The sequence below is a fragment of the Tiliqua scincoides genome, chromosome 9 (genome assembly GCF_035046505.1).
Source record: "Tiliqua scincoides isolate rTilSci1 chromosome 9, rTilSci1.hap2, whole genome shotgun sequence".
Lineage (NCBI taxonomy): Eukaryota > Metazoa > Chordata > Lepidosauria > Squamata > Scincidae > Tiliqua > Tiliqua scincoides.
Window position 1 is genome coordinate 40,505,838 of NC_089829.1, and position 26,814 is coordinate 40,532,651.

The window sequence follows — 26,814 nt, forward strand, 5'->3', positions numbered from 1 at the left end:
TGGGAGACCACCTGGGGATACCGGGTGCTGTAGGCTTATACTATGATCTCGGAAGCTAAGTAGGGTCAGGCCTGGTTAGTACTTGGATGGGAGACCGCCTGGGGATACCGGGTGCTGTAGGCTTATACTATGATCTCGGAAGCTAAGCAGGGTCAGGCCTGGTTAGTACTTGGATGGGAGACCGCCTGGGGATACCGGGTGCTGTAGGCTTATACCATGATCTCGGAAGCTAAGCAGGGTCAGGCCTGGTTAGTACTTGGATGGGAGACCGCCTGGGGATACCGGGTGCTGTAGGCTTATACCTTGATCTCGGAAGCTAAGCAGGGTCAGGCCTGGTTAGTACTTGGATGGGAGACCGCCTGGGGATACCGGGTGCTGTAAGCTTACACCATAGTCTTTCGAGACTGAAGGTTGTCAACTAGTTGAGTAGCCCTATTGTGGGACTACTTTCCTTACTTGGGGGAAGGGGACAAGTGTCCTCTTCCCCTGAGCAGCTGAAGCATGTTCAGGATGCCGCAGCAGCCATTTTGGCACCACGGCAGCCCAGTGCACCAGGCAGCTCAGGATTGGGCTGTCAGATAACAGACAGGCAGGGGATGCCCATCTCTGTCCACCCAGTAGAAATGGTGATAAAAGCACAAGCCTATCCATGCCTACTCAGAAGTAAGGCCCAGTACATTCACTGGAACTTGGTCCCAGGAAAGTGTGTATAGGATTGCAATCTCAGAGTGTAGGATGACACTGAATCCCAACGTGTTCTTATGATATAATGGGATTCATCCTTGGCCACGATAAAGAAACCATTATGTACAGTTGTGTATGAAACAGCGGAGATGCTAATTGAGGCTAAATGGACTGTTGAAAGCATCGATGCACGCATTCTGTGGAACATGCTCAATGAAGTATTTTTTTCTGGTTGTAAAACATATCCTTGGGAGGTTGCAATTTAATACCATAACTTTAATAAGCAGTTCACTTGCAAACCGTCAGTGCCATTTTGATTTAGTAATTTGTTTCTGAGGTCAAATCTCTAGACCAGGGTTTCCAAAGTTCCAAAGACCAGGGTTCCTTAAGGCTTAGGGTGTCATGGTACTCTCACAGGAGGCTGTGGGATGTCCCCAGTAGCTCCCTTTACCTGTTTTCACCAAGTTCCACCATCTTGGATCTCACAAAATCTTGTGAGATCCAAGATGATGGTGCCTGGCTAAGGAGACTGTAGGGTTTTTGTGTCTCAGGTAAATTTGGGGACCACTGCTCTAGACCTATCTGTCCATGTCTTAGGAATGCCTACCTGGCCCCAGGGCAAGGAGGAGTGGCATCCAAGAATTCTCACATGTGGTCTCGTAGAATAATTGCCCATGAGTTGCCCAATAATAAACAAGATACGGTTTGGTTTAAAATTGGGCCACATTTATTGAAATCAATTCCAACCAACAATCGATGGAAACCCTGTGGCAGGTCCTATCTCAGGACACTCCTCCTTCTTTTAGTGTGGGCATCTACCTTGGAGGAGACATCAAGCCACTATCTATTCCTACCCTGATACAAAACTTTATATTAGCCAGTGATCAAATGGTGAAATCCAGCTTCTCCCAAGTGGGGTTCAAGGAATTTGAACTGCACTGCCTCCCTCATGCAGGGCAGTCTTTGAGGTTGACTCTGCAATCCAAGCCCAAGGGGTAACAGCAAGCATCCCTGAGCCTGACAAACTCTTGAGATCCACTTTGGTTCTGCCTTTGACTCTCACTTACTCCAGGGTGTACACTAAATCCCTGCTTCTGCCTTTGGTCCCACACTATGTCTGCCAGTTGTGACAGATCTAGCTAATAACACCACATCCTTACAACAGTCTGGGTTAGGGGAAAAATCCCCTCACCAAAGGCCAATCAAGTGAGAGGCAAGAAATTCCAACTCAGCTTCCTGATGGCAACCAGCTAGTCTCAAATTATTCCAATGGGTGTGTTATGATATATGCCCCAGGCCTGTAGAGAATTTACAGGCTGGATAGAACAAGGCAAGGCCCTGATGACTTGGCCTGCATACATACAATGTAAAAGCACTGTTGCATCATGGGAGTGGCTGATGCATTACCATATCACCAGACATGTCACCAGATGGTGAGTCATAGGATCACCAAACTGTAGCCCGCCTCTCATTGGCCAGTGCCAATGGATTGGCCAGTGCCAATGGAGGACACTGCCGTGTGCCTCGTTATTTGCCGGGAGTACTTGCCTGTCCTTGGGTCTCTGGAGCTGCGGTGTCGGCTGCGTACTGCAACAGGCTGGGTAGGAGGCAGGGCCTCTGAGAGGAATTTTATCAGGGGGACAAAGTTTCTTTTGGGTCCCTTCCCTTCTCCATCATAATTACATACAATCATTGGATCAGAATTTCTCCGAATTACAACATGTAAACCTATGCAGGCTTACACAAAATGTGAATGCATGTCTTCACACAATCTATGCAAACATTTTCTGAGATACTAAAAATTTTCAGGGCCCTCCTTTGGCTCCTGGATCCCCTCTGAGCCTGGACCCAGGTACAATTTACGTCCTGCATCCCTCTCTCATGGGCTCTGGTAGGAGGGCATCACAACTGAGCATTTGAGGGTGAACGGCCTCAACTGCTGCTCTAGAACAGACCCCTTTCCCCCAAACACCCAGTGGGGGACACAACATTTTCCCAACTTCCTCATGCAAGAAGCGATAGGGCCGAAACCTCTTCACCTTCATTTTAGGTGGCAGGAGAGTGTGTGTGTGGTTCCCCAACTCCCAGCATCCCACCTGCTCCACATCCCAATATCCCTCTTAGGAGCCTTGCTTGGCCATCCCAAAGAGTGAATCTGGGACCTTTGGCATATAAAGCATGTGCTTTACCAATGAGTCACAACCTCTTTGACCCAAAGGCTGACTAGTAAGCTGAAGAAGCAGGAAATCACCACCCTGGGCAACCAGGCATCCTCTTGCTATATTTTAGCTCTGATATTTTATTTTATTTCTGTTTTCTCGGCTAACAAAGATTTTATGAGAACGGAAACTGCATTTTCATGCCCAAGATAATATTAACAATGTATCAAGAGAGAGGAAAGATATATGATTATAAAGTGAAGGTTAGATTAGATTAGAGAGATGCTTCTTTCATTGGTGATAGGTTGCGAAGCAACCGTGGCAGGCCGGAGTGTGAAAACCGCAGTGATAGAACGATCCAACCGGAGGAACGGTGCAATGAAAAGAGGTAAAACAATATGATAAAGACAGAGGATGATGAAGTCTAAAGGCAATGAGAGAAGAGCGAAAGAAGTCGCCCTGGGAAATGCACAGGAAAGATGGGTCAGTGAGGAATTAGTGCAATATGGGTTATGATTATGGTTTGTGGAAGAAAGCATTACAAGAATATGATGGAAAGGGAAGGCTATAGAACACTCTTGCCTCCCTAGTGCAGGTCATATGTTATTTGGACAAAACACAAAACAGCCTAAAATGAATGGATGGTGAATGGCTTATGAAACACTGTGAAAGCTCAATGCTACGCACATCTCAGCATGTGGGTTGCACAGCGTGAAATTTCTATGGGGTTAGGTTGGAGATAGTTTTGGGGTGAAGGGGAAACTGGGTTGAGTGTATGGGGCAGTAGCGTAGTTAGAGGGGGTGCAAAACTCTTAAGTATTACACAGCGCCTCACTGCAGAGTGCAAGCAGCCCCTCCCTCTCCCCTTCGGAGCCAATCTGGGCCACTAGAGCAAACGCTTTCGTGGTCCAGAATGACTTCAAAGGGGAGGGGCCGCTTGCAGGTTGCCGTGAGGTGCCATGCAACCGGCCCCTCCCCTTTGGAGTCATTCTGGACCACTAAAGCATTTGCTCTAGTGCCCCATGAAAAAATTAGTGTTTTGCAACCCCTCTAGCTATGCTACTGAACGGGGGTATTTTCCTGACTTCTTCTGTACATCAGTCAACTACACCAATTCCGCGCAGGGGTTGACCTTCAGAATGCATGTACTCACTTGATGGAAAACTTGAGGGAGGGCAGGTGGGAGAACAAGCAGGCATTCCTCTGCTCCCCTTCCCTTTACTTACAAAGAGCCCAGTGTGCAACTTCCCTGCTCCATACCACTTCTGATTGAAATGCATGGGAGCAGGGGATTCTGGGAACACAGCACCCCTGGTCATCTCGGACAGAAGCAGCGTGGTGCAAGGAGGCTGCAGACCATGCTCTTTGTAAGTGCAGGGGACGGGGGAAGGATCTCATGCTCCAAATTTCTCGTCCCTATCTCCTTGATGCTTTCTCCCTTAACGGGGAGAAGTAATTTGGAGCCTTGGCGGCACTTTTCCCTTTCTCTTTCCAGCAGTACTGGAGTGAGAAATGAGTTGGTTGCTGTCGCTGTGATTGTTGTCTGACTTGCTCCCAACAAACTGGATCTGAGCACCCAATGGAGTGCCAGGCTGGAGAAGGCAGTGGACAGATGTGCTGGGGGCTCATCTGTTTGCCACCTCCTCCAAGGGCAATGTTCCATGTGCCAGTTTCAAGTCGCTTCTTGGCAGTCAGCCCTGTTCTAAGTACAAAGAGTGAACACACACACTCTCCCTCCCAAACTACGCGCGTCACTAGACTTTCTGTACACTTGTAGAAACTGTGTACTGTACATCTAGGCATAACCGCACCATTGGAGGCATTGCTTTTTGTAGCAAAAACAAACAGTCCAATAAAAAACAGCAAAACATTGACACACAACAACTGCTCAATAATTTTGTGTGAGTTTACTCAGATGATGTTGTTCTATGTGAAAACACATTAACTGCTTACAGAATAGAGTTGTTAATCTGAGGGATATTCCAGGCCTTTTCTGTTGAAGTTCATGTCAATCATCTCATGGAGCCCCCCCCCCCAAGCTACTTTGAAATATATAAAGATATTGCCACCTGAATTCCCTATCAAATGCTAATTGAACCAGGTGGAAAAGATTAAGAGGGTTGTTTGCGAGTGGATGGAGGAGGAAGTTTGTCTATCCTATAAAGGAACAAAGTCCTTCATAGGTGGACACATATACCCAGGTGGACTTGCAGTCAGATAAACAGCAATACATTGTGTTGCAGCAATACTTATTCTGGTTCTTAGGTGTTGCTTTTTGCTGCTTATGCTTCAGTTCCAAAGATCATCTTCTCTCTACTCCAGTCCTTATCAGAAATATAGTGTGTTCCTCTAAACGGTAGCAATGCTCACTAAAGCAGACTCTTTAAATTGCTTGTCCTTAAATTGTATGAGCCGAAGGTACATAATATAGTAAAGACTCTGATGCTATGTAGGCTGGAGGTTGGTTAGTATTTAGATGTAAGAACACCTGGCTACCTTTGTATCTCCTTGGAGGAAAGGTGGGACACACATGTATTAAATCAGGGCTCTCCAGACTCCAGCCTGGATCCGGTGCCCTGCATAACTCTTTCCATGCATTAACAGTGAAAGCCTTGCGGTTGCGGGACTGCTCTTCCCCAAACTGTGCCCTAGTTTGTTGTTTGGGTGCAATGGCTACTAAGCAGACAGACCCTGGGAGTGGCAAGCTGGGGCTCACTTCAGGGGAGAGCGATGCCATGACCACGAGGCTCCCGGGGGACGGGGACGGGGGGAGAGTAAGTGCCATTTGTGCCGTGGAAGGCTTTCCCAGTGCACAGAAGTCTCCACTTTGGAAATCGCTGTATTAAATAAACAAAGCATGGCTTTCCCCCAACACACAGGCAAATGTTTGCAAATGAACAGAATCCAAAGGAAATAAGAACAAGCGTTCTGCAAGAAAATTGAACGTGGACCCTAATGCATGATGAACGGGAATCAAATGGAAAAAAAGATGGATCCTTATGCTTTCAAAGGAATGTTAATGACTTTGAATAAGTAAAACTCAATGAATGCATTAAGTAAATAAAGCAAGAAGGTTTTCGTCATCATATTTTCAGGGTTGCAGACGAATTTTGCAGGACATTTGTCTTCCCTTGTGTAGTTTCTGGAATGTTTCAAGTGAAGTCATGTAATAATTAATAAATATCACTGATTGGGGAGAATCCTAAAACTCAAAGACTAGAGGGAGATTATTCTTTTTTTTGGGGGGGGGGTCCCTAACTATTTAGGGTTCTCTTCTCTTTTTCTTTTTTATTTTTTTTGAAGAGAAACATATGAGTAGATAGTGTTCCATCTTTTGCTCAGCGCAGCAAAATTACAAGCCTTAAGCTTCCTCCCGGTAAAAACTGCTCTCCATTTCTCACTGTTGAAATTCAATCTGATTTCTATCTTTTTCACTAAAAAGCTGTCAACAGAAAATAAGCAATTCCCATCAAAGAGTGATATTAGTTTCTGAGGTATATAAATTTGGCTGCTGATGGGGGAAAAAAAAAATCCAAGTAATTTAAATGGTTTTCTGCCTTAATTTGCTTCCTAGGAAACATGACAATCCCCCTCCCCCCCCACACACATACGTATATACTGTGCATAATATGTGCTCCTGACAATGAGAGCAGTTATGAGAGAGCAGTCAATTTGTAGTGAGATTCTATGTATGATGCAGGAGCAATGGGTGGTCCAAAAGTCGCTTTCTCCTCTCCCAGACACCTTTATCTGGCTTTGGTAGCCTGATCAATTTTTAATACAAGTGCAAAAAATATCAGTTTGCTCACAGTTTTCCTCTGCCTTTCAGAATCTATGGAGTGGGAAGAGAAAGAGGAAAAGCTCTAAACATTGGTTAGTGCATCAGCAGGTAAGGGATGGGAGCATGTGCTGTGCCATCTCAAGTGCTAGGAAGCCTTGGTTGGTTGGCAACCTTCAGTCTCGAAAGACTATGGTATAAGCCTACAGCACCCGGTATTCCCAGGCAGTCTCCCATCTAAGTACTAACCAGGCCTGACCCTGCTTAGCTTCCAAGATCAAGCCTTGGTCTGGCCTGAAGGCAAACCCATCTGGATGAAACTTGCAGACAGCAGAAATCCAGTATCTAAAGGCCCAATCCTATCCAACTTTCCATCACCAGTGCAGCTGCAATGCACCCCCCTAAATAAGGGAACACATGTTCCCTTACCTTGAGGAGGCCTCTGTGACTGCTTCCCCACCCCAGGATGTAGCGCAATTGGCACAGTTGCACCGGCACTGGAAAATTGGAGATGATTGGAAAGTCCCCTGACTGCTTTTGTAACAAATGGTTCCATTTCTCTTTGTATGCTTCGGAGAAACAAAAACATTGGGTAGCCTTCTTTGCAATTAATCATGCGGATTTGCAAAACAGTTTATCAGCCCAAACTTAACTACCCCCCCCCCAATGCAGCTATGCCAATGAAATGCATGGTGTATCCTATGGTGGTGGGGCAGTTGTGATCTTCTCGTAGTAAGGAAACTCGTTCCTCATTCCTCCCACCACCCATCCCAGCTTATCTGCACACATGTGAGCAGTGACATTACTAGGGGGTGTGGGCCGCACCGGGTGACATGCACGGGGGAAGAGGTGACACCACTACTGGTCAAAATTTTTAACATCTTGGTATTTTTGAATACTATCATCATGTTACACATCAATCGATGTGCAATTTCATGCAGAATGCAATGAAACAAACCGCATTGAAATATCTCTATGCTATCAAAACTTATTGCCAAAAAAATAACCAGTGGGGCGGGGCAATGGTTCATTGCTATGCCCATCACCCAGGGCATTGTCCTGCCTACTGCATGGTAGGATGTCCACCATAGGGTTGACACTGTGGCCTCTCACACTGGGTGGCACAAACCCTAGTGATGCCACTGTTTGTGAGTAGCTTGTGATAGCAGTGGGCTACCAGAGCTGTGGGGGCTCTAAAATGGCTGTCGGCGGTGCACTATGTGCACCACCGTGTGGTCATTTATGATAGCAGAACCTCTCTTCTGCTCTCGTACATCCTAGTAAGGTTCGAGCAGTATGTTTCATACCTTGCAAGAGCTTCAGGAGGACAAGTAGTGAAGGTGATCAATGGACAATGAAATTCACTGCATTGGGCCTCCAAATAGGCTTTAATGGACCTCATTTGTGGAAAAAGAGAGGCTGAATAGCCATCAAATAAATGAATGAATGAGTAAGATTCCATCCAGTCACTTTGATGGAAAGTTAAGACCACAGTCCTAGAAATGCTTAATTTGAAGCAAGTACCACTGAAATGATGGCCAGATCCCAAAGGATCTCCTCTATGGAGAACTCGTGCAAGGAAATCGCCCTACAGGTAGACCACAGCTGTGATACAAGGACATCTGCAAGAGGGATCTGAAGGCCTTAGGAGTGGACCTCAACAGGTGGGAAACCCTGGCCTCTGAGCGGCCCGCTTGGAGGCAGGCTGTGCAGCATGGCCTTTCCCAGTTTGAAGAGACACTTGGCCAACAGACTGAGGCAAAGAGGCAAAGAAGGAAGGCCCATAGCCAGGGAGACAGACCAGGGACAGACTGCACTTGCTCCCAGTGTGGAAGGGATTGTCACTCCCGAATTGGCCTTTTCAGCCACACTAGACGCTGTTCCAGAACCACCTCTCAGAGCGCGATACCATAGTCTTTTGAGACTGAAGGTTGCCAACATAACACTGAAATTAAAAGGATTTCCTTCCAAGTAAATCCGAGGATCATACTTCAAACTACAGTTTCCTGGGCAGCCTCTTTAAAGCACAGAACTATCTTTGCCATTAACAGACTTCTTCTTTGACTCTGACTTTTCACTGTCAGATGCTACAACTGATTCCTCCCTTATCTCTTTCTCCAGTAAATGAATGATTGTTGGCTTTCTTCGTCTGGGATTCTTCAGTTGACTGAGATTTTTCTCTTTGCTTCATCTCTCACATTTGTTAATGCCTTTTCATTTGTAAGAGTCATTCAGAGGGCCTGGCTTCAAATGGAACTGAGCTGATAGCATCAGGATGGTATGGGGGGGGGGCGAATTGGCTTTTGAGTCTTGTTAAGGCAGGGCCATGCAGATGTCTTCAAGGGATGACCTGACGTGAGTAGCAACCTTGGGTGGGTCGTGGCAGTGATGCTGCCACCATTTTGTTTGGAGGCTCAGATCTGCACAGTCTAAACCAGGGGTCTCCAAACCCTGGCCCATGGGCCATATCTGGTCTTCTGGAGGATTCTGTCTAGCCCATGTGGTTCTCTTGAGGCTAAAAATAGCTCAAAAGACGCACTTCCAATGCACAGCTCTTGCCAGTTTGAAGACCAATGACAGGCAGGATGCTTGTTGGGGCTTGAATGTGCCTAGTGAGGATAGATGAGCCCTCTGACACTCATGTTTACTTATCAATTCAATAAAGATTCAGTTTTTCCCCCAAACAAATTGGGCCATTTCCCAAGGGATTATGAGGCTCAAAAAAGGTTGTTCCCTTTTTCCCTTCTCACTACCTCTCCACATCCCCAAAGTGATCCTTTATTCACCTTTTTGGCAGCAAAGGTGTGCCGTGAGTGGGGGAAGAGGACTCCTTCCTTCCTTCCTCTTTCTCATTGCCCTGGTATGCAGCATACCAGAAATAAAGCAAAAGGTGCCCGCCCCTACTTGCCACCCTTCATTTGGAGAACTTGATGCTCTGCATCATCCCATATCTTGAATTTGGCATCTTGGTCCTCCCTTTTGGATGCTGAAAAAAAATCATGCTAAAATCAGCAACTGTTACCCTGCATGTGCCTGATCTTGTCTGATCTTGGAAGCTAAGCAGGGTCAGGCCCGGTTAGTACTTGGATGGGAGACCGCTTGGGAATACTGGGTGCTATAGGCTTATACCATAGTCTTTCGAGACTGAAGGTTGCCAACCATCAGAATTGCAGAACAATTAGAGGGGTAGAACCCCTCTACCCAATACAGCATTTCCAGAAATAAAGAAATAACCTTTCCAACATCACAAAAAGCAAACAAAAAATGTTCTCAGGATACAAGTGCTAGACATCAGATATTGGAGGGGGTACTAAAGTAGGACTTTTCCCAGCAGACTAGCCAAAAGTAATTTAAGTCAGGTGTTTCATTTTGTACTTGTAATGCACTGAGAATATTTACTGTATGGTGTTTAATGGGCTTGAAAATCACTCTTCCCCCTAAGGTTTGTGTTGAAGAAGTGTCAGGGCAGGGCAGCCGACTGTATAATCTCCATCCTGTAGGGGAAGAGGCTGTATCAGTAGCTACTAAAGGCTTTTTCCTTGCGGTCGCTCAGTGACGCTTTTTATTCATTCAAACATATTACTTTCTTCTTGCCAACTGTTTAGCACATTGAAAAGGAACACTGCAGAGCTTTGCTCCCCGAAGGGATTAGAATGACCACAAATCTCATTGCTTTCAGAACGAAATGTAAAGCTGCCTTGCTTTGACCTTGCTTTCCCACAACAACAATAATCTTTGCCGACCTGGGGATTCGGAGAAGAAACAAACATCTGGTAGGTATAACTGCCACAATTTCTAAGGCATGCAGGGATCCTGATGAGCTTCTTAGCATTGCACAGGAAAATAAAAGGAAACAAGCAGACAGTTCTAGCATATAGAACTCTGGAGCTCTGGAGACCAGGGAGGGCTCATCCTTTTGCAAAAGAACATGAGATGGTCTTGGGACTAAGCCTGCTGTTATCTCACAAGAACACTAGACTTGATTCCAGGGGAGATCAATCAATACATAACTACCCTGGCCTTCACAGAAAGGGTCCTCTGAATTACACTGTTTTTTGTAACAGAGTATTCAATTTGCATAGATATCTGGGTCCAAAGCCCTTCTAACTGTGGAGTCGGGATTAAACTGGCTTTTTTAGAACCTGGATTGAATGAGGATGGCTTCAAACATTACCAGGAAAGTACAGATCCACTCACCAGGAGTAAGTGCTTCCAGTCTCCTGCAAGCAGGCAACTCTGTACCGCAGAGATTCCCCACCCTGGAGGTCTCAGTTCTACTGCCAAGTTTGAGAAGGCAAGAAAGAAGCTTTCAAAACAGCAGGGGGAATCTCCTGCTGTTTCTTAGCTTTCTCCGTATGGCAGCACATATTAGAGGAGACCCCATTTCTCTCTGTGAGCATGCCACAAGGAGTACAGGAGGGACTTTGGTTTCAATTACAGATAATGGCAGGCTAGTAAGCCAAGCCAACATTTGTGAATCATTATGTGATGCTGAGGGAACAGGGTGTATAAGAGAACTTGTACTTTCTAATCCTCATGCACCTTTGTAATGTCTAATAGGCCTAGTTTAATTTCTTTGTGGGGATAGCACTGGTTTCAGGTCTTATAGCCAGGACAAATGAACATCCTTCACCAAGTCAACCATTTTGGCCTTTTTCATATGGTTTGAATATATACACAGTGAACGCATGGAGAGAAAGCTTACAGTTGGTGTCCCTGAGGTCTATGTTTTGTGGGGTTTTGTTTGTTTTTATGAACAGAACCTATACACACAGAATCTGTGCTTCCATATACCCTTTATGCATAAACGGGGACCATGAAAAATACAATGTCCCAATGACACGCTTACATGTGTATAACTATGAAAGATGTATGTTCTGTACACAAATGAACAATGAATGTAAGTCAGAAACACCAACTGTGGATGTGATTCTCTCCCCTTGTGTTCAGGGACATGTGTCCAGGGACATGTGGTGGGTAGAGAGGCAGGTGAGGCAGAGCCTCCCCACCGGAGTCCTTTGAAAAGCTCTGCTGCCATGTGAGGTGCACAAGCACTCACAACCCACACACTGTGCATGTGGGTTGTGTGTGCTGGCACCCCTCACACAGCAGTGGCTGTTTTCAAAGGACTCTGGTTTAGAGGCTCCGCCTACCTGCCTCCCCACCCACTGCACGTCCCTGGTGGATTGTACATACTTCTGTGGCAGCAATACTTGTTTTAGGTCTCAAAACAGAATGATGGCCTAATCCAGGATGTCACACTTGCTTCTTATAGCAAGCTGAATACCGTTCATGGCACCTGCTGAGGGCTGGAAATACAGAGGGCCATTAAGCAGATGGTTGCCGGATACAAGCACTTGGTTCTCAAGTAGCCACTGCAAATGACAAAAGAGAAAATAAGCAAAGTTTGATCATATTTTCAAGTTATGGGCTTGAAAATCACATGGGCTGCCCTTTTGGTAGCACCATTTCTACTAAGGTATCACTTCATACTCAGCAGCTGAAAGGAGCTCTGCAAAGCAATGACTTAGCAGGAGTGGCACTGCAGAAAGCGTGGTCCATGTGATAACTGGGCTCTCCCAGCACCTCAGCAATGTCTCCCTCTCACACCCCTCTTGGTCTGCCTCTTCCTCTGTAGCAGTTCTTGCCTTCTGAGGCCTCCTTCCATCTTTCCTTCCTAGAGCTTCAGCGGAGGCAGCACTGCTGAAAGGGCAACAGTGAGGCAAACATAACTGGGGTTGGATAAAGAGGTTCTTGGGACCACATCCAGCCCACAGTCTGTATGCTTGACATCCCTGGCCTAAACACTTGGCATCAATCACAACCATGTATGGATGTGTAAAACATAACATGACATGACCCTTCCTTGCCATCATCTTCATCAACTGCTTTCCTGAATGCCAGGCTTTCAACCTGCAAGAGACTTCAACAACATCCATGTTTCTGAGGCCTTAAGATATGTGAGGGAAGCTTCAAAACTTAAATGAACAAAAGTAGGACGGGGAATTGTTCATTGCTCAGTATATCAATTTGTGAACAAGCCATTCCAGCCATCATGTCTCAGACAATTTCAGACTACTTCATTCCTCACAATGCGCTGTTAAATTTTATCCCAAATGATAATGTATGCAAATATTTGTGTCATCATTTAACACTTGGCTAGTTCCATTGAGCTCTTCATCTAGCGGTGCTCCAGTCTTGTTTGCCTTCATTTCTCTTTCTGTCGACTCTTTCATCTATCTGAAAAATTTATTATGCTTCAGAGAACTGTTTTACTTATGCAAATAAAACAACTCTGGGGTTTGTGGCAAATTAAACAGTAATTGTAGCCAGCTAGATTTTTTGTGATTAGGTTAGGAACAGTGCTGTTGATCGCAAACAAATGGAAAACATAATCTAGCGTTCTGCATGCTGGAAGCCAAATGACGAAACAGTGGCTTATTAAATCAACAAATAATATGCCACCGAACATATTATACACACCATTTAAAATAGCTAATAGCATCTCTCTCTTCTCTCTGGAACCCTCCAGTGACATTTCTCAAGGAATAATAGAGCTGTGATCTAGAAAGCAAAGACTTTTAAACACTCACCTGCTCAAATTGATAATTTGTAGATGATTTTGCTGCTAGGGAAGCCCAGAAAGGGTTGAAAGAAGGCAGACTCAGGCCTGTCCTTGTTTTAGCTTAAAAAGAAGCATCAGGAAGCAGTGGCATAGCTAGAGAGAGCAAAAAGCACTAAGGCCCAAATCCTAACCAAGTTTCCCGTACTGACATAGCTGTGCCAATGGGACATGTGCTGCATCCTGTAGTTGGGTGACAGTCACAGAGGCCTCCTCAAGGAAAGGGAACATTTGTTCCCTTACCTTGGAGCAGCCCTTACCTCGGTGCCGGAAAGTTGGTTAGGATTGTGCCCTAAGTTTTGCAAGGAGCTGCACCGTGGCATGCAAATGGTCCTCCCCCTCAGAATGGCTCTGAAGGGGAGGGGCCGTTTGCACTCCATGGCGAGGCTCCCTGCAAAACTTAGTTATTTGCATCCCTTCCAGCTATGCCACTGTTAGGAAGCATGATCAAAATCAGGTAGGGAGTTGGTGTTTAATACTTCCTGCGTGTCTTGATGAAAAGTGCTTGTTGCCACACTGCTCTCTCCCCTTTTCAATTTCACAACATCCTTGTAGTGTAGACTGAGAGTCAGTGACTCTCCCAAGGTCACCCAGGGAGCTTGATAGCTGAGTGGAAAATGGGTTAGGTCAGGATAAATGCCTCCCCCACATGTGCTGTTCTGGTCCTGATCACTCACAATGGCTATTTAAATTTAAGAAAATTCCACCCACAGACACACTTGCAGAGATATGCCACGGGTTTTAAATAACATGTCGTTTGGCCCCAAGGCTGCAGTTAGTGATGGTGTAGTGGGAAATTGAAGAACAAGAACTTTGGAATCTGCCACATAATGTCTATTGGGGCATTAAACTCAGTACTGTGTAGTCCTGGAACGTGCTGGAATCCCTAGCATGTATTCACTGCTGAAACAGAGACGCCTGCGTTGGCTTGGTCATGTCGTGAGAATGGATGATGGCCGGATCCCAAAGGATCTCCTCTATGGAGAACCCGTGCAAGGAAAGCGCCCTACAGGCAGACCACAGCTGCGATACAAGGACATCTGCAAGAGGGATCTGAAGGCCTTAGGGATGGACCTCAACAAGTGGGAAACCCTGGCCTCTGAGCGGCTCGCTTGGAGGCAGGCTGTGCAGCATGGCCTTTCCCAGTTTGAAGAGACACTTTGCCAACAGTCTGAGGCTAAGAGGCAAAGAAGGAAGGCCCATAGCCAGGGAGACAGACCAGGGACAGACTGCACTTGCTCCCGGTGTGGAAGGGATTGTCACTCCCGGATTGGCCTTTTCAGCCACACTAGACGCTGTGCCAGAACCACCTTTCAGAGCGCGATACCATAGTCTTTCGAGACTGAAGGTTGCCAATACAAAAATGTGTACCCAGGATCATGTTCAGGGATCTTTCTTGACTCTACCTGGAGATTGAATCTGGATTTTTGGGAGGCTCTAACACAGTACTAAGTGAAGAAGGGACCTATGTGTATTTAGGGGGAAGAAAAGGTAATGGCAATGGAGGCGAACTCCCCACTACTCTCCTTCCTTGGTGCAACCCCATTAACTACCACCAGTCTCTCAGTAGCAACCCTCCTGTCTCACCAGACTCTTACTTTCTTCTCTCTCTGATTACTTTTGTCCTGCCTTCTCTGCCTGTGATCTGGGCTATGGAATGGAAGCAGCCAGCTGTTAGTGGGTGCTGCTGGGTGCTGCTTCTCCATCCACTTCTCAAATGTTTGTAAGTGGTGGGCAATTGAAGGTTTCCTTCTTCTGAAGTCCAACGGAATCCTTCAATGTCCCACCTATAGACAAAGCCAGGACTCAACTGAGTTTGGCCCCAAACTAGACATTCAGGGAATTCACCAAGGCCTATGGGAAACAAGTTGCTTACCTTAGGACATGATAACTCCCTACTCCAGTTGGCCAAAGACTAGAGGGCGTTCACATGTTAAACTTGACTGAGGGGACACAAGATACAAAGCTCTAGGCCAGAAGGCTGCCCCTTTAAGCTGGTCACTCTATAGACAGAAAGGTGGAGTCCTAGCAGGGGTAGCCTGTGGGAAAGTATTTAAGGCTTAAATCTACCTCTTCCCAGAGCATCTTGTTCCCTTTGTGCTATCTATGGCACTGGAACTCTGATCAGCATCTTCCCAGGCCCACCTTTACTCGTGGTTTGGACTCGTGGATTTGTGGGCTTGCACTTGTTTGGACATGACATAAAATATAAAAGCAGATAAAAGATATAAAATTGAGTATTGGGCAGGTTAGGACAGACAAAAGAAAATATTTCTTTACTCAGCGCGTGGTCGGTCTGTGGAACTCCTTGCCACAGGATGTGGTGCTGGCGTCTAGCCTAGACGCCTTTAAAAGGGGATTGGACGAGTTTCTGGAGGAAAAATCCATTATGGGGTACAAGCCATGATGTGTATGCGCAACCTCCTGATTTTAGGAATGGGTTAAGTCAGAATGCCAGATGTAGGGGAGAGCACCAGGATGAGGTCTCTTGTTATCTGGTGTGCTCCCTGGGGCATTTGGTGGGCCGCTGTGAGATACAGGAAGCTGGACTAGATGGGCCTATGGCCTGATCCAGTGGGGCTGTTCTTATGTTCTTATGTTCTTATGTTCAGATGCAAAACCCAGTCCACATTCAGTTAAAAGTGCAGGTGAATAACATTATTTTGACTTGAGGATTAAGTTGAACTTTTGTAGGGAAAGAATTCCACCCACCTCACCTCCAAAGGGGGGTGCACCTGAAGAAGCATCTCTGAAGAATCTATTAGGTTCCAGAAGGTTTCACAGAAGACCATAGCATAATACTGACCTCTATAACGCTTGGGCAATCCCCATTACAGGAAGTGATTGACCAGTAGCAGTGTGGTACCTTTCTACTTTTGCAGGGCTTCCAGTTATTTCAAGAGAACTTGTGCAGGAGGTCAGATTTAGGTGCAGGTTTAAATTCAACGGTTTTCAACTTGTTAAGCACTGGTACCACCTCAGACCTTAGAGCAGGGGTGCTGAAACTTTCAACTTTAGGGATGCTGGACCTTTAACAAGTGTATAGAAGAGAGAATTGCAGCAGGTGCAACTTGTCATCCCACAGATGGCAAGCTACACCTGCTGAAATTCTCTCTTCTATACACTTGTTAAAGGTCCAGCATCCCTAAATTTGAAAGTTTGAGCACCCCTGCCTTAGAGGACGAAAACCTAACCTGTAACATGAGATTTTCAAGAGCAGGCACAAAGTGTAAGTGAGTGAGAACTCCTCTTCTTTTCTTGCTCAGAGGCTGCCAATCAGTTATGCACAGTTTGAGCCTAAGCCAATGGTTTTCAAATGCTCACAAGACTTGAGAGTGTTTGCAAAAGCATCCACCTTTGTGATCAGATGCTCACAGAGGATCAAATGCATCCATTTGCCTTTGAGGTCCTCTCCCAGATGGAAATGAGGCAAACAGCATCCATTTTGTTGCTTGGAATTCTGGAGCTAGTAGCCCCATCTCAATCCCCAGCAGGAAAAGATTCCACTGGGGCCTTGGAAGGGGCCACTGACAGTGCCTTCCCCATATCCAAAGCTAGGAACTTTGCTTTGGAGAAACAGGTTTGGGAGGTGGCCTTGTCAGTAGTGGCCACCTGCTTTATGTCTGATCCTTTGGGAATGGTTGATTTGACGGCTCATGAAAACTTGAGCCTTTGAGCCTGCATTTGCCTTGATTCCTCTTAAAAGCATTTGAAAAGGAATGTTCATTTTTCTGAGCAGTCCTGATCAAATGTTCACAACATCACTACAAGTAAGTACTTCAGATAGGATTAGAGAGGTTTTATCTACCTCGTGTTTTGATAAAATACACGGTGGGTATTTGGTTAACATTTCCAGAGCAAGCAAGTCTTTTATCACTGAACATGCTTCTTAAATGGCACAATTTGAGCAATTAATATTTAATTTGCTGTAAGCTATTTTGAGAAATGATAATTAAATATCTGCAAATTTCCTCACAAAGTTCATGTACCAATATGAACCAAATAAGACATTCCTTGCTTCTGTAATTTTTCAGCTAATTACATGACTATTAGATTTATCTTTCAAATGCCCAATAAGTTCTTCTTGAAGAAGCATTTTATATTTAATTAAAAAACTGTATCTGGCTTGGCAAATCAGAAAGGAAATGTGTCACCAGGGAAATTGTGTTAAAATGGGTAGAAATATTAGTGATTAAAGGGATGACTGGTTGAGTTCATTGATTTCAGTTGTAAACTTTTTCAGGGCAGAAGAGGGGAAGTCCATGTTTTACAAGGACCACAAGCACAAAGCCATAGTAAGTATTTAACACATTAACTTTTGGAAGTACCTATACTCTTGATAGATGAATGAATCTCCCAGAACTTGAAAAGGAAGAGGGTAATGGAGCCGAAGAGGAAGGGTGTAGGAGATTAGAGCTGTGGGCTAGAGTGTCAAACTCTCCTCCATGCTCTCTCTTCTGCTCCATCCTTCTTTTCCTTTACCAATCCATGGGTTAAGAGGAGCAGAGTTGATATATCACCAGGTGTGGAGGGGAGCACTTGCCACAGTCTTGGACCACTGGAAATTGATTGGAAAATTGTCCAATCTCTCTTCTAAATCTAAATTGTCTAAAACTAATAAATGGGCAGGAGGTCTGGTCTAGAGAGTAGAGCCTCTGTTAGCCCGAAGATAACATCAGAAGGTCGCCAGTTCGAGACTACTGGCAGCTCCCTGAATGGCGAGAACGTGAAGCAGCTGACAAGCTGAGCCAAGTTATTCCATCTGCTCTGAGTGAAGAAGCGTCTTGGCTGCCCTCCATGTGAGAGATGAAGTAGCTGCTTGTCAGCCTGCGTGGAAGAACTGGAGGCCAGAAGTGAGAACAGACCAGGAAGATCCATTCTGAAATGTTGTTGGTTCTTGAAAGAGAGAACCTCTATGATTGTAAAAATCCCCTTGAGGGATTTAGAAACACCTATATATGTAAACCCGCTTGAATAGTCAGAGGAGTAATCCGATGACCAGAAAGGTGGTATATTGTTGTTGGCTTGTTGAAAGGTGGCTTGTTGAAAGGTGGCTTGTTGTTGTTGTTGTTGTTGATGTTGTTGTCTCTCTTTCCTCTCAGTTTCCTCTCTTCCTCTCTTTGCTCACAACAGGAGAGGAAACTGAGCGCTTTCCACATGCGCTGCCTCCGACGCATCCTCGGCATCACCTGGCAGGACAAAGTTCCAAACAACACAGTCCTGGAACGTGCTGGAATCCCTAGCATGTATGCAGTGCTGAAACAGAGATGCCTGCGTTGGCTCGGTCATGTTGTGAGAATGGATCATGGCCGGATCCCAAAGGATCTCCTCTATGGAGAACTTGTGCAAGGAAAGCGCCCTACAGCTAGACCACAGCTGCGATACAAGGACATCTGCAAGAGGGATCTGAAGGCCTTAGGAGTGGACCTCAACAAGTGGGAAACCCTGGCCTCTGAGCAGCCCGCTTGGAGGCAGGCTGTGCAGCATGGCCTTTCCCAGTTTGAAGAGACACTTGGCCAGCAGTCTGAGGCTAAGAGGCAAAGAAGGAAGGCCCATAGCCAGGGAGACAGACCAGGGACAGACTACACTTGCTCCCGATGTGGAAGGGATTGTCACTCCCGGATTGGCCTTTTCAGCCACACTAGACGCTGTTCCAGAACCACCTTTCAGAGCGCGATACCAGAGTCTTACGAGACTGAAGGTTGCCAATACAATGTTGTCTCTCTTCTAAGGACAGGAAAAGATAGCTGTCCTTGCGACAACCATGTAAAGTTGTTGTTGGCATTGCTATTCCCATTATGCAGATAGGACAGCTGAGGCTGAGAGGGCTTACCTAAGGGTATCCAGTGAGTACAGGGACAATGAAAGATTTGAAGCCCTAATTCTCAGCCCAGGGCCCAATCCAATCCAACTTTCCAGCACCAGTGCAACTAAAATGCATCCCCAAGGTAAGGGAACAAATGTTCCTATACCTTGAGGAGGCCTCTGTGACTGCCTCCCCACCACACGATGCAGTGCACACCCCATTGGCATGGCTACACCGGTGCTGGAAAATTTGATAGAATTTGGCCCTCAGTCATTCAGTCACAATGCTACACCGAACAAAACATGTTTGAAATGTTTAAACATGCTTTATATCAAATCAAATTATTTAAAATCAAATGTGTTTTAGCTGAGGTCTCACACACACGCGCACACAAATAGGTTTTAAAGTTTTATGGAGCTCTGGAAAAACCAGAGCAGGGCAGGTGGTGTGTTCCAGGGAAACAGCTGCCCGAAGACTACCGGAAGTTAAGCAGGTGCAGCCTGGGTCATATCTGCAGGAGAGACCAAAAAGCCAATGTGACCATAGGTGATAGAGAAGAGTTGTTGTTTGCTGCTGTTCGCTGTGGTGAGAGGGCAGTTTTGGAATGTGGAGAATGTTGGTAACTAGAACCAACATTTGGAAAATCCCCTGACTGGTGTGACTGTAGCCTGCCTTCAGAAACTTTGTGAAGCTAAGAGATAGTTGGCTATACTGAAAGATAACAGTTGAAGTTTATATATATGAAGTTTAATTTCTAATCCTGACTGGTTCTGTTTTTTGTTTTTAGCCAGGGTTCATTCTTTTTTTTAAAGCCAAGGTTCAAGTCCATATTGCCAGTGTCCCTTAACCATCAAGGTGCAATTGTTTGAGGGATTAGGGAGACTCTCTCCCCAATCCCTAAGCATAAGGATTTTCAATCAATGTGCCATGGCACACTGGTGTGCCTTGATTGGTACCCAAGTGTGCCACAGGAGTTTGAGGGAGGGTCATTTATTAGTAAGGCCAATGGGAGATATAAGCCCCCAACCAACCTTGTGATGTGTCTTGCCAATTTTAGCACTTTGTCTGAGTGCTGTGAGATGGAAAAGGTTGAAAACTGCTGCCTTAGCAAATGCAAATCTCTTTGCATTTCTAATATGACATCTCCCAAAATGCTGCTGAGCTTCCTGGCCTACAAAAAAAAAGATTCTGAGGTGGCACCTGAATACTCTTGCTGCTAACATCTCTGTTCCTACTGTAGGAGACATCCCAGAGCTCTGTACCACATGAACGACACCCTGGATATAATGGAGGGTTCCACTTTGGAAACATCACCAGGTTATTTAAAATTCCAAAATGCAAGGGAGAAATCTGGGAGAAAAGAACTTCAGAAGAATCACTGGGAAAGTCTAAAATAAAATAATTAAGAGGCAGGACTGGAATGTGAAAAGATAAAAGATAAAGCTAACCATACTGTGTGAGATAGCTGCTATCGGCAGCTGTGAACTTCAAGAGAGTGTATGTTAATAACTTGTGATAACATTTAATGCACAGAAATAAATCAAATGAAGAGAATACAGTGAGACAGATGGGAGTACACTTATGACAAAGGAGAAGCAATAGGGGGGAAAGGAATCCTTTGATATCTTTCCTGTGTAATAGAGATAAAACATACCCCTGGCGAGAGAAACCTTGATTAGCAAGCTCACCTGTGCAACAATGATGGCATCATCACTGATGCAAAACCTGCACTTTCATGTCATCTCCACTGCATGTAGTGGGACATAGTTCTGAGTAAGCATGTAGAGGATTGTGTTGTTAATACAGCACCATTTCATCATGATTTGGGGCAAAGGACTTCAACAGGAAGGTCAAAACCTGACAGCAGGTGATCTGGATCTCAGTTGCCAGAGATACAGCCCCCCCCCCACGGATACAGGTGTCCTCCCCCAGTATCACTATCACAAAGTTAGATATGGATTACCAGGTAATGTCAATGGTATCAGCGATCGTATCGTGCTGGTTCTGTATGGGTGTGGCAAAACACAATAATATGAGCAGATATTTTTCATGGTTGACTTTTCAGTCCGGCAGGTGTTCCTGCTGCCATTCATGGTGCCATTTCTGCTGCTCTCAGAAACCTGTCAAAATGCCCCAATCCATATGTCCAGCGTGCAGTGAGAAGTTACATCACAATAGAATTGAACAAGAAATATGGCCCATAAAGTAATGTGCTAAAGAACTTAACAACATGCTCTATAGTTGGCTGAGATGTGCTGCTTCTTTGTTTTTAAGTGATTTCAAAGCCAGAAATAGGATCTGGAGGTAGAGTAGCAGGATTGTTCTAGATTTTCATCAGATTGGGTTGCAGGAAAGCACAGTTTAGTTTTATATTTCCAGGGAAAGTGTCGAGAAAGTAATTAAGCAGGTATGGATTGCACTGGGGAAAAAAATGTATCTATAATACTTTCATAATTTCAAAGCTGGATTTCTGCATCATTGAAAAAGAATTGTGCCCTGCAGATTTCAGAGCTCCCAAACCACTGCAATTTATTTTCATAGAGCATCTATCATATGAAGAATCCCAATGCGCGGTGCCAGGAGTTGAAGTGGAAGGGAGATAATATATTGCTGGAGCTAAATGCAGCACGATTTTTAGCAATACAAAAGAAACCAAATGAAGGGCGCAGTGAACATAAAATAGGATCAGAAAAAAAGGTGAGGTGCAATTCTATATAACAAGAGATTCATTCAGAAGACTTACCATATGGGAAATGTCTTAAGTCTCGTCTCATTCGGCAGCGCCTGATTAGTTCAGGTACGTGGTGCCTGTGGTAGTCAATTAATACTTGAAGTGGGGCAAGTTTTCATCAGGACATCTCAAACTTTCTGATGGCGAGTCTCTGTAAGGTCATGGTTCACACCTCCTACTTCTTTGTGGCAGGAAATGGGGGGAAGGGTGGAAGGGGCTAGAAAACCAGGGAATGTATGGGAATTAGAGGTGATGAGCATCCTTTTGCCATTGTTCTACTCCTATTGAATAATATAGCAAAGCACCAAGTTTTGCAGGGAGCCTCCCCAAGGTGTGCAAGCAGCCCCTCTCCCTCCCCTTTGGAACCATTCTGGGCGGTGCACGCAAAATGAAGGCGTATGCCCAGAAGTCGTCCCTGGAAAGCTCCCAGAAGGCTTATGCCTCTGTGTTGCACCCACCGCCCAGAATGGCTTTGAAGGGGAGGGGGAAGGACCGCTTGCATGGCGCATTCAGGCGCCTGCAAAAGTTAGTGCTTTGCACCCCCTCTAGCTATACCACCGATCACTGGCAGGTGAAGAAACACTCTAAGGGAGAAATTTAAAAGATTTTGTTGTTCTTATGTTCTTATCTTTCTTATGTTCTTATGTTGTTGTTGTGTAGTCTTAGTGAGGGAGTGCGGTTATGGGAGGGTGTAATGACAAGCACTTGTATGTCAAGATTTACCACTGTACCACTTTTCAAGCCACCAAACCCAAAGCAGGGAGTTTGTAGCATGCCAGATTTTTGTTTCAGAAATGGGTAGGAACAATGAAAAAGGATTTTGCAGTTTGAAAGAAATGGTGGAGGCATTAGCGTATCTGAGCCAACCAGAGGTCTAGGAATCCCTTGATTAAAAAATGGAGTAATGTATCTTTAACTAATGCATAGCTCCTCCAAATAAGCATTAAAGTGGTTCAAGAGAGATTTATTTAATTAAGAAATAAATATGAAGCTTTGTTTGTTCTCAAGGCTCCAGCAGGAAGAGAATCTGAACCAATCAAAAGAGCATATTGAGAAGTCCGAGACACACTTTTCAATGAAGCTGTAATAAACAGCCATTCCTTCCTCTTTCTTGTATCTCAATTTGTTGCACGTATTTCATTCAAAGGGGTGAAAACTGGATAGACGTCGTTTGCCTTTCATGATGCACAGAGCTCTGGTTTCATGAAGCCTGAACTTTTTAGAAAGAATAGAATCATTATGAAAGAAAGGCAATCATAAGACTCAGGCACGTCTTAAAGACGCATTTAAAAAATGAGATTTGAATAAGACTGCTGGAGTGTTGAAAGCGTTGACAAGGCCGGTTCGTAAGCTTCTGCTTCTTTGATTGCCTGTATTGTCTCCAGCACATTTCAGCAGAACAAAGAGTTTGGCTTTCTGAATGAAAGACTGACTTGAAGAAACATGAAGGTTATTGTCAGCCTGGTTTGTTAACAAAATAAAATTCCATGCTGGGAAACACTTCCCCACAGTGTAAATCAAAACATCTAATATATATGAAAAATAGCTGCCCCTACCCCCTCACTGCCCCCCAAGAAAACCCAAAGACTCTTTTGAGCAATGCATTTTCTCTGAGCAGGAGCTGGCAAGACAGTTAATGCACCCAGAGAATTTCAAGTAAGTTTCAACTAGGGCTAGAGGAGGAATGGGGTCTTCAATACCTGAACAACCTCTCCCAGTCTCTACCTTCCTGCGTGGGAAGCAAAGAGAATGAAAAGTCAGCTCTCTGGTTTGGATCTTCCATTCCTTCTTTGGTCCACTTTATTCCTCCTGGCCCGTTGGTGGCACTGATGTGCACGCCCAGAGAAGCATAGCATTCTTGGTGCTGGAGGAGTGGTTCACTGAAGATCTTAGGTTCCAGCCCTATTGGTGCTGGCTGGTCTCCAAATCTGGAGTCTTTGAGTCAAAGGTTTCTAGATCTGAGGCTCATGGCTGGCAGACCTTCTTGACCTGATCTGCCTGCTCAGATCAGTGGGGACTTGCACCAGCAATGTTGCTCATACAGGTCCAGGTTGATCCATTGTGGCTGCTGTGGCTTACTCCAGGGCAAGGGGATAAATGTCTCCTTATCCTGAGGAAACCTGCATCAGACAAAAATCCCCCCAGGATGCAGTAGAAGCTGCACCAGTACTGCTGCATCATTGTCGGGGGATTTAGGGTGAATTGGACTGTAAGTTTCCCATCAGAGTTTTCAGGTTGGAAGAGGCATTCTTACCTTCCGTTGCTTCCTTTCTTTTGCATCTTTATAGAGCTATTCTAAGTTGTTCTCCCTTTTTCAGTCTTTCTCTGCTTCCTGTGTGCCTCCTCTCCTTCTGCCTTAGAATGCTGGTCAACTTTTTGCTTGAAACTGAAAGTTCTTTCCTGCCCCAGCTTCCCCAAAATTAGATTGTGACATCCCCCTAAGAACCTTAACTCTTTTCTTTTAACCCTTTCACTCCTCATGAAACAAAAAGGGGTCTTTTCTTTAACTCCCTCTAGCTACCCCAGCAGGTGAGGTTTTAGGATTAGGCCATTATTCTCTTTAAGAAGGGGGCTGGGGCAAACCCATTCCAACCCCCTGTGTGTAGGTGAAGAGAAGCACCAACATTGGGTTAGATGGACTTAGCTTGACAGTCTGAGCTAGATGTTTTGGCTCAATATAAGCAGGGTCAATATATGACCACTCTCTGAGGTCATCTGAGAGGGCCCTTTTTGGATTTTCCACCACTGAAAGAGGTTAGGGGATGGTGGCCAGAAGTAGGGCCTTCTCAGTAGTGGCATCTGTTTTATGGAATTCCTTCCTTTTTAAGTTGAGAACAGCTCCCTCATTAGAAGCCTTCCAGTGAGACCTGAAGGCTTTTTTTTAAGAGTAGCACTTTTAAGGGTATGCTTATTGCAGACTGGTATGCATGGAGTTTTACTAATTATTTAATGCTTTTATTACTGTCGGTTTTTTTATTGCTGCTGTTTACTGCTGGTTGGCTTTTATATGGCATTTTATGTATGTTGTCATTTAATGTATTTTTTAATGTATATGCATTTTTAATCCATTGTGAGACACCTTGGGTGCCCTTTGGGGAGAAAGGCGGGATTAAAATCGAATAAATAAATATGCAATTTTGTCTGGAGAACTGAAGGCTTTCATGTTCTCTGAGTCCTTAGTTATAACCTCTGTTATAAAGCATAAACCTCTTCTACGCAGCCTTCTCCCAATAAACTTCCAAAAGAGTGACAGAGGCATTTGCAAAGACACTAGAAGCTCTGAATATTTAAAAAGCACAATTAGAATTCGTTTCCCGGTCTAAATATTTAAGTTGTAGTCATTTTGCTCTAAGAGTGAAAGGACCAAGGTGGAATAAAGGAACAACCACACAGATTCAAGGAGGTAAGGCTAGCCGGTATTACGAAGGTATTTATCTCCTACTGTTCCAAACCCAGCCCTAAATGAAATGTTTAATTCTCTTTAAATGTGTGACACCATCCATCACCATTTTAGTCAGACACATAATAATGTATAATCTCAGCTTGCTGTCCACTTGTAAAAATGGGAATAGACTCAGCGAAATAAGCAATTTCCCCACAGAAAATTGAAAATTCTGCCAACCAATTCCAGGTGACTTGCCATCAATCAGCGTTAGATTCTCCCAAGCCGCTACTGAAGGCTACTGCTAGAAGTGGAGGGCTTCACCTGGTGACTAATGGCACATAACAAACACATTGAAGAACTATAGAAACCTTAAGAATCTGTAATTGTCAGTTAACTTTCAGCAAAGACCTTCCCACGGATTTGGAATCAAATCAGGCTCCCCCCTTCTCTGCTCCTGACGCACCAGCCATACGCCTTACGCTTATTATAATATGTTTGGGGAGAGACAAAAATTATCGCAAGCCTCTGCATCGCCGTGTCTTACCATTACAGTCTATCGAGACACAAAAGTAAGCCTTTAATTATCTAGAGTCATAGCGTATGACTACTTGTGTCTCGGTCGTCGCTTGGATATTTGTATTCCGGCAATTATTCTGAAGAAACCAAGCTTCAATAAGTTCCAGTTTCCTGTCAAACTTTTAAATGTTATGATTAATACGAGGAGCGCCTGTTTCCCGAGTAATCCCTTTTTTATTTAACTGCAACTGTACATAAAATTCATTAACTCTCCTGACTGCTCAGGTACCCACGTAGAGCCCAGACAAACTGTGAATTTACTTTAGAGATGGGGAAAAAAGAATATTGCGTAGATAAAGAAATCTTGACTGAGCTGAACTAGCATCAGTAGGAGAAATTACGATGGATTTGCGATAGGAAAATCATGGGGTAGAGAAATAGGTTTGTCAAAGATGGAATCTTTGGAGATGAAGCTAAGGCTGGAAAATACACACTTTGAATTCTCTCTAGGAGAGCACCAAAGGTCTATGTTTTGGGGAGGGGGTGGGTGGGCAACAAAGGAAGAAAAGATCTTGTTTCAGAGAGAAAGGCTGCTGCTGTTGCTCTCTCTCTCCCCCCCCCCCCAACTTCCAAGTAGGCATCTCATGGCTTATCTAGTGATTGGGAGACAGTGGTCCATCCTCCTTCCTGATGCTCCACTCTTGGTGATGGAGGGGAGACTGGTGCATCAAGCACTTTAAACCAACTGGTGTTCTGAAAAGGAGACAGACCACTGTGAAACCTACTCCCCTCCCTATTGCCTGTAGGATACCTAATGGGACATGGGGGGGGGGGAACAGCAGTGGCTTCTGCCACAACAGAAGAGAGCTTTCCTGCCACAACCAGGTAGCTGAGATGGCACCTGCAACAAAATCTCCCTCAATGGCTTCTCAAATCTTTCAGTCTTTCAGATGTTTAAGACCCAGATCTTTAAGGGCTATGTACGAGTTTATCTCCAGGCCCAGGTTGAGCTCCCAGGATCTCCTGACAGAGCTGGGAAAAAACCCCTCTATTATTATTATTATTATTATTATTATTATTATTAACAGTATTTATATACTGCTTGCTTTTCACAAAGTTCACAAAGCAGTTTA